Genomic DNA, 11466 nt, shown 5'->3' on the forward strand with positions numbered 1-11466 from the left:
CTCTGTCGTAGCGAGGAAGAAGCAGGCAGTTTCTAGCAGCGGTGGTTGATACTCGGGCCTGGCAGCAGAACCGCGACCCCAGGCACAGCCGGGGTGGGACGCGATGCTACAGTCACCAGGCCGCAGTGCCGCCGTGGTGGCTGCCGTAGTGAAAAAGCCCCCTGCGTCTCTGCCTTGAACCGCAGAGGGGATGGGGCGAGGTGCCTCAAGACCCCATAGCACCAGTAGATTGGTTTGAAAACCGAGGGCTTAGAAAAGGGGCTTCCAGGACCCCACAGACCCTCCGATACCCTGCGCAAAAGACTGAACCATACTGTTAAGACTTAGTAGCATCTTGTTTGTTGGTTTTCAGGATCATGAAAGACTGGAATGGTGTCATACGCCAATGACTGATTGTTTAGGCAAGAATTATGAGTGAGAGCTTGACTTGATGGGGAGATCACCTTTTCCATGCCACAATGCCAGAGGAATATTTGCATCTACAACTTCAGTTTTTCTGTTACCTGGTTACAGCCACAGTGCACTTGGGATAGCACTTTTAAGAATTTATAGCTAAGGAAATACATAAATTAAAGTGGTCATCATCTCAGCAGTCTCAGTTTCCCTTTAATTCAGTACAAGCTGTAACTAAGAAATGTCTGAGCTTTCATGTGCTTGTCTTCAACAGCATAAGCTTGAAACTCTTGTCTCTAGCTTATGAATTGTCCTTAATTTAATCTACGTTACTTCTATATTCTTCCTAATTATCTGTCAAAAATTTTTTTCATGTTTTGATGCCTTAGTTCTCTTTTCCTCTCTCCTTTGATTGAACAGCAATGGAAAACAGTTGTAAACAAAACCACTTGCATAGATAAGTTTTTTTTTTCACTTCCTCATGTTCTCAGAATTGCAAAACAAGGTGTTACTCTTCCCTTTCCTGTTCTGTTGCACAGTGCTGTTGCGGCAACAGCAATAAATAAATAAGGCAACTTTACTCCACGTTAACAAGTAGCTGAATTTTTGAAGGGGCAAAGTGATCTTCCTTTTTACATGACAAAGCACTACGAATAATATAAAGCATAAATGATGTATATAGCAGAAGGGAAGGGATGGCATCAGACCTTGGGGTTCCCTCTTACCCCAAAAGCACCCCAGGGTACATTTAATGGCCAACATGCCAGCATTTCTGGGTAACAACGGCTGATCTGACCGCTCGAGATGGTGAGCTGCAGGCATTGGGTGTCATGCTTACAGACTGCTCTGGTCGTTCTTGGCAGGTACATCCCATCTTTCCTCGTTTGCCAGAGCCACCTTGCTCTGCAGTGGGAAAAGGGCTCAGAGATCATCTGTGACTAAATCTTGCCTTTCCCCAAAGCAGGAAAGCAATCTTGCATTTGGAAATCTGGATTTCCATGTAAAAAGCTCTGGGATCTATTTTGATAGAAGATAATTTTGAAAATGGTATTATAATGTGAATAATGGCATGAATCGAGAAGTGATAGTTATTATGAACTAGGTAAGAGGGATGTGGAGTTCAGCTTTCCCTTCTGGGCTCTGGCCTTCGACCCTGGCTGCACTTACAATGTCATTTTATATAGTTCCAGGAGGAGGGACCTGCAGTTAACATGCAACTTGAGCTCTTAGCTAAAAAAAGAAATACACGGTCACTGTAACTACATGACAGCTAAGCACTATTGAAAATAAGCTGAATAGACTTCAATTTTAAGTAACAGAAATTCCCTGACAGGACATATACATTTTCGCCATTGAAGTAAGCTACATTGCGGTCCGGCTGGGGGCTGAGGTAATCGCCATGTCAATTTGTGCAGAGCTACCAGTCCGAGACTGCTTTTATTTTCAGCTGTATTATTAGTCAAAAGTCAGATCTACGGGAGGCGAATGCTGCCAGATGAAACTGCCGATTCCTGTGAGGTAGTGAGCATATGGGTAGAAATCTGGGGATTAATTCCCAGCCCTGGATCTCGGCAGCTGCTTGGGGCAGACACGGAGCAGGCACTGCGGAGCAGCAGCCTCCCTCCTCTTCCTGCCTCTGGTCAAAAATGCCCTTTGGATTTCTGTTTCCATCTGCATTTTGCTTAGACTTTTGCACAGAGAAGCCATTTTGTGCTAGAACCTGTGGTTTTTTAAAACCGAATGCCAAATATAGTAGCGAAATTGCAGTCAAATCCTACATGCTGGCAGCACTTCATGTAGCTTGTGTATCCTGTCATATGATCTAACTTGGTGACAAAATAAACATGCTCAGCTGAGGCATACAGAAACCGAAAGTTTGCCTGAACGCTGCTGCAACAAAGATTTCATTATTTAACACCACACTGAATCCTTGCAGAAAGATTTGTACAGCTTCACTGAATTGGTTGCAGGACAGCAAGAATCATCAGTTTTGACAACTCAAAATATTAAAAATTGTGTGGCTTTAGTAAGTGTTTCACATTGAAGTAAGGCTTCAGTTTGACAAAAAAAATCACTAATAATTTCTAAATTTTTTTTTTTAATTTCTAATTTCTGAGAAGATGTTTTTGCTCATCTTTCTATGTACTTCTCTGCAGTTGTGGTATGCTGACTTTTTTTTTCTTTTGGATGAAAACAGAGACTCTGAATAGGCCACCTAGCTTCAGAGCAAAGGAACATACAAGCCTCTCTTGCAAAAACTACTACAAGATCAACAACAATCATAAGGTTTGATGAAATGCATAATTCTCCAATTGCGGCCATTTCTACTGTGAAACAAAGGCGAAATCAGAGTAAACATATGGGCAGAATTCTGCTGGACAACTGCAGACTAGTGATATGCATTTCTGAGCCGATTACCAGATGCTGACTTTATAGCTAATGGAGAGAACCAGGAGTTTTTACAGCAGAGTTCATCTTGCCTGGAATAGATGTTAGCTGTAGATCCAACAAATCATGCTTTTAAAGCCCTAGATTTCTCCATTGGCTGCAAAGGGGGATTAGGCTAAGTCATTTATGTTCTAGACCATCCTAGTTAGGGATTTTCATATATATGTATAGCTGCATCTGATATATATAGCTTGCTCTATCTGATACAAACGCATCATGCATTTCCCCTCAGTTTAGAAGAATTACAAACATTTCAGTCTATAGATCCTCTGATTTTTAACAGTAAAGCTCTTGATGAAGTGACTATAAAGGTCCAAGAGGGGAGCTCAGCAGGTGGGACTGGGAATTCCCGAGTTCAGCATGCAGAGTTGGGGGATGGACGACACCAAGAGGGCTCCAGCAGGAGCCCCCACGGAGGGGGTTACTCCCAAAACCTCCCCTTTCCCTTGGGGGCACGACTCCTGCCTGACACAGGGGTTCGGTTTTTGCACTTGGGTCTGACGCATCAGTGTCTATTCTTGCAGATCTCAGGGAATTAAGCTAGTTAATGTGACATTGAACTATTATTTCTTTCTTTGTGCAGGTCATATAATTGTGTGAGGTAAGGTACATTTCAACGGTGTATACTGTATGTTAAGTGATTACCTAAAGTCAGTTCAGAGCCGGGTTTGTATGCTTTGTAGGCTGTCTCAAAGTCAGCTACAAATCATTTCTTCTAGAGAAGGTTTGAGATCACAAAAGCTTATGAAAATACAGTAGTTCTTTGTACAAAGCATTGCCACCCAGCTTTCACCAATTCACAAAATGTAGAGCAGTTTGCTTCAGTTATAATGCTACCTTTTCAATGCAGACAGTTGGCTGCAGAATTAAACTCAAATGGAATTAAGGAATATAATATTAATATGCCAATATTATCAGTGGGAACAGATATGACTCACTTGCAAGAGAAATCATTATCGTGCTCATTGGTGAGTAATACAGTCTCAGCTTTTTAAATCCTTTATGTGAATTCAGACCTGGTAAATGTGGATTCAACAAGTGCACCTCCTCCTCCTCACCGATAAAAACAACACGGTATTGTGTAACCAATGCCTTGTAGCAATTGCACAGATGCATGGTGCTTCTCAGGAAAGCCATTATTGGCTTTTCTTCAAGCTTAGTTCTAAAGCAACCATCTCACAAAATGGGTGGCTTTGCCAGCTGACTTTTAATTAGTATTATTTCAGAAATGGAAGAAAGAGAATGGGGGAAGAAGTTACCAGATTGTTGTAACTGCCCAAGCAAGCAACTGCCGGATCTGGACCATCAGTGCAGTTTGTGGAACATCTTGTAATAGTCCACACTATATGAAGTCAAAATAAAGGTACGTTTTTTTCACCTTTTTTTTTCTCCCTGAAGAATGGGAAGAGTCATGCCAGTCACTTGACTCACACCCCTCTGGCATCATTGTTGCAATAGTTCAGATGGTTTCCTCATTCAGAAGAAATGCGCAAAGGCACAAGTCAAAGCCGAAGCTGCTGTCCGAATGACAGCTGTTCGTGACTTGGACTTCCCTGATCTAGTTACTCTATCTTTAGCAACTACAGATAATGGTAGACATTTCCTCTGGTGCATACCCTTTACTGTGCAAATTGCAGAGAGCACTAGATAGATAGAGAGTAGTTGTGAATTACTCTGATTGAAAATTATTTTGCTCCGGTGCCATTACTTAAGGAGAAAATGCCAGCCATAGCCTTTGACTCACACAGCCAGCTTTTCAAGATCCTCCCTCTTCAGGGCTTCAGGCCCCACATTTTCTTTTTGTCACTTTTTCCTTATGTGAGTTGCTCCCCATGCCCCTCTACTTTAACTTACTCCCATAAGCTTCCCTCTGGGAAGGGATTATCTGTCTTCACAATGACACGGCAGCCAGGGGGAAAGCAGTCAGGATTACCTCTGTTGGACTGCCATCAAGCAGTCTTTCCACCCCATCCATTCCAAAAATGTTACTCATGACTCTAATGTGAACTTGCACGTACCTGCTTATGTGCAGCTGCTTGCATACAGCTCCTACTGACTCAGCAATGGGAATAAAGCATTTATACGCAGGCTTTTAATTTAAAGCTCCTCAAGAAGTGTTTTACAATCAGTGTAAAGACAATTAAAGCCTCCTGTGTCATTAACCAAGATATATTGATATATAACCAAGTTATCAGTTGCCTCCACCAGCCTCCTGTAGATATCTGGGACACAAAGGAGTTTCTCAGATGGTTAGTGGAAACATAGGGCTTGATTCAATTGCAGACACATCGGCATCTGATGCCATATGAAGTATCCTGAGGTATGCCAGACATCCGTATGGAGCAGAAGGGTATGATATGGGATGCTGGTGCCATTGTGAACAAAGCAGTAGCTGAAGGCCAGGTGGACTGCCTAGAGCACCTTCAGTGACATGAGGGACCCATTTGGGCAACTGGACTAAAGCCCTCATCACAACACTCAAGAGAGCCCAGAGAGTGGCTCTGCTGACCGAACATGAACATGTCTACGTTCTGGCAAATTGCCGTGCTCTCTGGGCTCCAGCCGACCATATGAACCCCATCTCCACTGCCTGCTGGCAAGTCACCTCCCTCGGCAGCTTCAGCTGCTTGGGTTCCCCAGCCCAGGTAGGGCCCAGCCCCGTCACCTTGGTTCAGCACGCTCAGGGCATCGCTACGCTGTGAGAAGGGGCTGCACAGCAGAGCCAGGCAAGATAAGGCAGAACCAGAGATGGAGGTAGGGTTATTGAGATGAGGTCCAGGAGAAAAACACCAATGTGAAAAGGTATAAAATGCTGGAAGGAAAAAGCAGAGTAAAAAGATGGCAGTTTGGTGACATGGGCCAGTGGAGACACATCTGGTGTCTTGCAGGTGGAGGTAAGCATGTTACTACTTAATCGAGTAGCTTGCTAGTCATAGCCATCTGTATTAATCAATAAATTATTACTTTACACCTTTAAATTGTGTCTATCTGCTTGCAGGGGTTTTTTGCAGATAGCAGAAAGGGTCTAGCGAAGTGATGGATGAGGGGGGCAGGCTGGCAGGGGATGCAGGCAGCAGAGGAATGTTGTTATTCTGAGAAAGGAGTAACAAAAGCTGAAAAGAATTGTGCAGTCTGGTGTTGTCGTAACTATTCAAATTAGAGATTTATAGCTTGGATTTTATGGGGACTATTAATGGTAGCAATATGAAGAGGGGAGAGAAGAAGGGAATGAATTTCTCCTATCCTGAGGAACTTTTAAGGATGCACTCCGTTCATGGGAGCAGGAAGCTTTCATGGGAGAGGGTGCACTGAGAAAAGCAGGAAAGACATTTACAATCTGTCAAGGAAACACTAAATTTAAAGCCAATGCTGGAGTTTCTGCATAATGGGCTTTTCAAAGAATTGGAGAACTTGGAATGCAACTGCTGCTTTATAGATAGAAAATGTGGAATTGAAACATGAAATGAAATTGCTGAAGGAACAGGACTGGAAACAGTGCTGAGCAAGGGGAACAGGACTGGTGGGAGTGAGCTGATTCGTGTGCCTCTGCTGCGGAGCTTGCATGCTGCACTTAGGATGCGAGACCAGACAGCGTGATGAATGGCATACTGGCAGTCAAAAGAAGTTCGAGCAGCTGTGAAGGAAGTATTGAAAGAGAAGCAATTTGTGGATCAGACCATTTGGCTTGCTAGAAGATGATTCAGTCTTTGAAAAGGGCACTGCAGAAAAGCAGAGTATGGTTCCAGCTCTCAGGGCAGGGTTTAGAGACAAAGATGTTGGCCCCTGGGACCTTTGGATTTGGCTGTACTGGATTTCCCAGAAGGCACAGCCCTGTTCTGTCCGTATACTGCTTTGCAAAAGGACTTGAAACAGATTAGGTTTCTCACGGCTCAGATGGCTCTGGCTGTTATCAAAGTAGTCCCCCAAACTGATATGGATGTGCATGAACAACAGGGGGAAATTCAATCAATAGCTGATTTAACCTCAGAACAAGTAGGAATTATATGACAAGTGTCAGGTCCCTTGAATGATACCATTGCAAAGTGGACAGTGGGGCTTCTAGAAACACCAGGAGTGCTGGTTAAAGATTTTAACTTGATTGCTTGGACATCCACCAGTCCATCTGATCAGGCAGTTTTATCAGCAGCATGAGAGGAACCCCAGCTGCAGAAGGGAACTCGCAGCATTGAGTGTGAAGGACCCTGAAAGCATTACTGGCTCCCAAACTGTTGGGTGGTTATTTTACCTGGAATAACAGAAAGCTGAGGAAGGGCTAGAGCAATATTTATCAAGGAAGCACGCACTAGGTAAGAGGCTTGGGTTTTGTGTGGGAAGGAGCAAGCAGGCAGCCTAATTGGGAGGACCAAGAACAAAAACTTGCAGTGATGAATGGATTGGTACTGGCTGAGTGGACATTTACCTGACATATAAACACCTACATGCAAACATGAGTTCATCTGGGTCAGAAACTTGCAGTGCTGAGGAGAAAGTGAGGACTACAGCATTCCCTGATGCCAGCACTCTCGGGTAACTGGCATGCTCACCACAACTTACAGCCCTTTTCACAGACAAACTGAGGCTCTTCTTGGACAAAGTCAGGCTGTTTGCTCTCCCTTCGCTGAGCAGAGGCTCCAGAACATCGCTGCTCTCTTGCTTTAGAAATCCATTTCCAATTTCCAATGTGAATGTGCCTGGTCTATACTTGTATTTGTACTGACACTACCCTTTAGTTCAGAGGAATCCAGAATGGCTCCACTGAGTGGAGATTAAAACCTATATAAAGGGTAAATCCTGCTATAATAGCAAAGGCAGCTCTTGAGGACCATATGGTGCAACTGAGCTTGCCCAGACCACCTCACTGTGGTTCAGCGTACACGCATGCACCTTGTTGTGATAAGCCCATCATCTTCTCTTGGCCTGCATTTTGTGAAAGAAGGCAGCTTGGAATACACTATGAAATATTCTGGCCTACACACTAGACCACTCTGTATTTTTTTTTTGTCTCTCATGTTTGCACTCATCTATGAGGTGTTTAATCCCAAGCGTTCTCAATTTAGGCCGTGTTTAGTTGTTGGGTTTTGTGTGTTTTGGTTTTTTTTTCTTTTTTAAAAAGGACATCAGTGTTTTTTTCTCTACCTTCTGGTACTCAGCAATTCTGAAATAAATAATCCTTCCTTCTCGTAGCAGCTCCTGATAATATTAAGGAAAATATTCAGTAGAGTATCTCCTCCAACTAGTCTCCTGAAAATCTTTTACCTTATCAAAAATAGGTTGGTTTAGTCCAAGAGACATTGTGACAGACTGCTGTATTACATCAATTTTTTTCCCTGGATGTATTTATCTATATGGATCTTTTATTTTAAAATATGTTCTGGAGATGATTTAAGAGATGTTTAAAATCTGACTGCCAGCATAAACTGTAACTTGAATATGAACACATATTTTATGGCGTGCATACATACCAAGATTACATAAATATGTTGTGTCTTTTTAAGGATGTTAGTAGCATGTAATGGATTTTATACAATTTAGATATTTTTGTAGTCAATATTTTTTCAGTGGCTTTTTGCTCAAGACCCAGCCTGTAGCTCCTAATGCTTATAAGCCAAAGAGAAGAGGTTGGCAGGAACCAAGGAGACTGGGTATCTGACCTGTTTGTGACAAAACAGGTATAGAGAGAGAGCAAAATGAGAAAGGTAACACAGAAAGTATGAGGGAGAAAACAAATGAAAAGAAACAGAGTCTTTTTTTAAATGTAGCCATTTGAAGATATGTGCATGAGCTACTGTGCAAATATTAATACGGTGGGAAATCAAGTGGGCTGTCAGCCATATGCCACCATATCAGAGGAGCCCAAAAGAATTTCCTAATGAAGCTTATTTCTCATTTTCCACACAGCTGAAATGGGTGAAGTTGATGTGTTTGTCTGTAATTGAGTAAATTCACATGTTGCTACCGATAAATATTTAGAATCTGAGTAAGAAATTTTGGTGTTAATGATCTGATTTCCCCATTGAACAGGACACAGATAAAGCTGCAGCAACAAAAATCACTCTATAATAATGTCATGCATATCATTCAGTACAAAAATGGAAAAACCTCAATGTTCAATTTAAGGAAAAAAATATTCTGCAATGACTATCGCAAATGACAGGGACAGTAAATATGTCATTAAAGTGAACAGTTGCTACTGTATATGATGACCTGTTTAGGGTTCTCTTCTTTAGTTCTTCAACTTAATCTGATGATGCATATAAAAATGGAGAGAGTTTACAGGTTCTTTAAAATTTCTTTTAAAAATTGCTGCAGTACTTTCACAGAATGAACTCCCTTAGTATAAAACTCTATCAAAGGAGTGCAATTTTTTCACATGCAGGAAAACCCAGAATTTTTGTTTTAATGAGGAGAAAAAAAATTGTTCCATCACAAAACATGAGATGTCAAGCGATCCATTTGAATTATGCTTTATCAGAGTAGTTTGCTCCTGTCAATTACACTTCTATGCTAATGCAGAGCACGTCTGTAATCACACAATTTTACAAAGACATTCCAGCACTGTAACACTTTAAATAGCCACGTTCCAGTGCATGCTGAAGGATGCATTTTAACTCTTCAGAGAATCCATTAAGTACTCTGGGCTGCTGCTTATTGAACTACTCACAGAGATTTCCTCAACTAGAAGAAGATTTTGGAAGCAATGTTTTATAGTTATTCAGCTCCTGACTTTAAAGTGTCTATGGGATACTAAATTGGTTTGGGTTTATTCTAAACCAGTGTTTTAGAGAGACATGGCTAGTTCAATAATGGTCCCTACTATGTCTAGGCAACACCGATGATACATAAAAATGGAGATTCACAGATCAGGTATTTTGGAAATACTGCACTATTCGGGAAGTGATTACTTCTTGCACAACATCTAATTTTTAAAAAAGGCGTGTCAACACTGCCTCGTCAGAATTGTCTCTTGTAGCACATAGGGTATTTCATCCCTTTAAAATAAAAACTAGAATCTCAATAAAATTTAAAAGAAAGAGATTTGAAATACTATGTTCTTTAAGAAAAAAACCTGAAACACCCTTGCATGCCTCACTCAGTGCTCATTCACTTCAGCTACTCCATGAAAATCATTACTCAAAAGTGAAACATGCAAGTCATCACCTAAACTGAAAATACCAAAGTTAAACAGTAAAACAAATGCATTTTTAACATTCTTTCAGTTTTATAATTAAACATATTTGAAGCTTAAGTAATCCGATAAAAATTATGCTTACTCTGACAATATTCAATTAGAAATTTTATGTGTTAGCTAAAGTCACCTTCACCTAATTATGCAACATAACCTATGCCAAATTCTGGAGACTACAAGAGCTAACTAACTTATACTTAATAAGTTGATAGTCTCTAAATACAAGGCTATGCAAGACTACATAGAACTCAGACCAAATATACGGAAATGACATTCTTTAGTTATGATTCATACCATAGCCAGTATGATGAGATACTTTATTAAAAAAACCCAACCAAAACCCAACAGTGTCTGGTCCAGCCTGGCAGGTGTTCTTTGTCCCAACATAGTCACCTGTGCCTGAAGGAGTGAAGGAAGAAGGACCAAGATTGTGACCCAATGGTGAGTCTCAACAAAATGAAAGACAAACGTGTGGCCAGAAATTATGGCAGCCCTTCAATGAAAGTCCTGTGGACTAAGAAGTTGGCAGTAGGTGGCTCTTACCCACCACTGCTGTGGTGAACTCTGCAGACAGCTTTGCGTTACTTTAACTGAGGGGTTGGTCTGAAGAACTGCCCTTAGCTAAGATGACAGGTGGTGACAGTACCGAAAGGAATTTGAACTCTGTGTATTTTTGAAGTGTTCTGCTTTGATTACAGGTACTGTCAGTATCCTTCACACTGGCACCAGGACTGGCACTTTTGGCTATGCTCAATGTTTCTCACCTTCCTGAGCACGTAGAATTGCATTACTTATCAAGTGAGCCTTGATGGAGCTGAACTCCATCTATTGACTACGACCTTTTTCTAAGAACTCCACATATATTCAATAGACCAATGCCAAGAAAGTCCGTCACGTGCATCAGGCAGCAGTAAAAGGCTTGGAAACTACCGGTCTCCCTTTTGGCAGCTGTTTCTGTAGAGAGCCTTTGCATTCATGCTAACTGGCTCTCCCAGCTTGTGTATTCAGTATGGTACGAGAGCCTAAAGATGTGTCAATATATAGCATACAGAAACTCTGCATTTGCATTCAAACCACAACTGAATTGAGACTTGCTTACCACAGCTTAAACCTCTCCTTGTTCAACAGAAGCCAGCAAACACTGGGAGCTCTGAACTCACTGGCAGACATGCCGCATTATGCCTTACCGCGGGTAAGAGAAAACTTTCAAATTCCGTCTTCCCATCAGTCTCGAGAGCTCTCTCAGCTAGGGGCAGATTAGTTATGCATGAGCGAGGTATAGCTCCCCTTACCTGTTTCTGGTGTATGGCAAGCTGCCTCCCATTCCGGTCAAGTTCTTCCCACTCCGAAGAGCTGCTGACAACACCGCTGGACCGTGCATGCAATTGGTTTGTGGTGCGATTGGGAAAAGAAGGAAAAAAAAAAAAAAGAGTTGCTCT

Source organism: Cariama cristata, unplaced genomic scaffold, assembly GCF_000690535.1.
Source record: "Cariama cristata isolate BGI_N322 unplaced genomic scaffold, ASM69053v1 scaffold17175, whole genome shotgun sequence".
In the NCBI taxonomy this organism is placed as follows: Eukaryota; Metazoa; Chordata; class Aves; order Cariamiformes; family Cariamidae; genus Cariama; species Cariama cristata.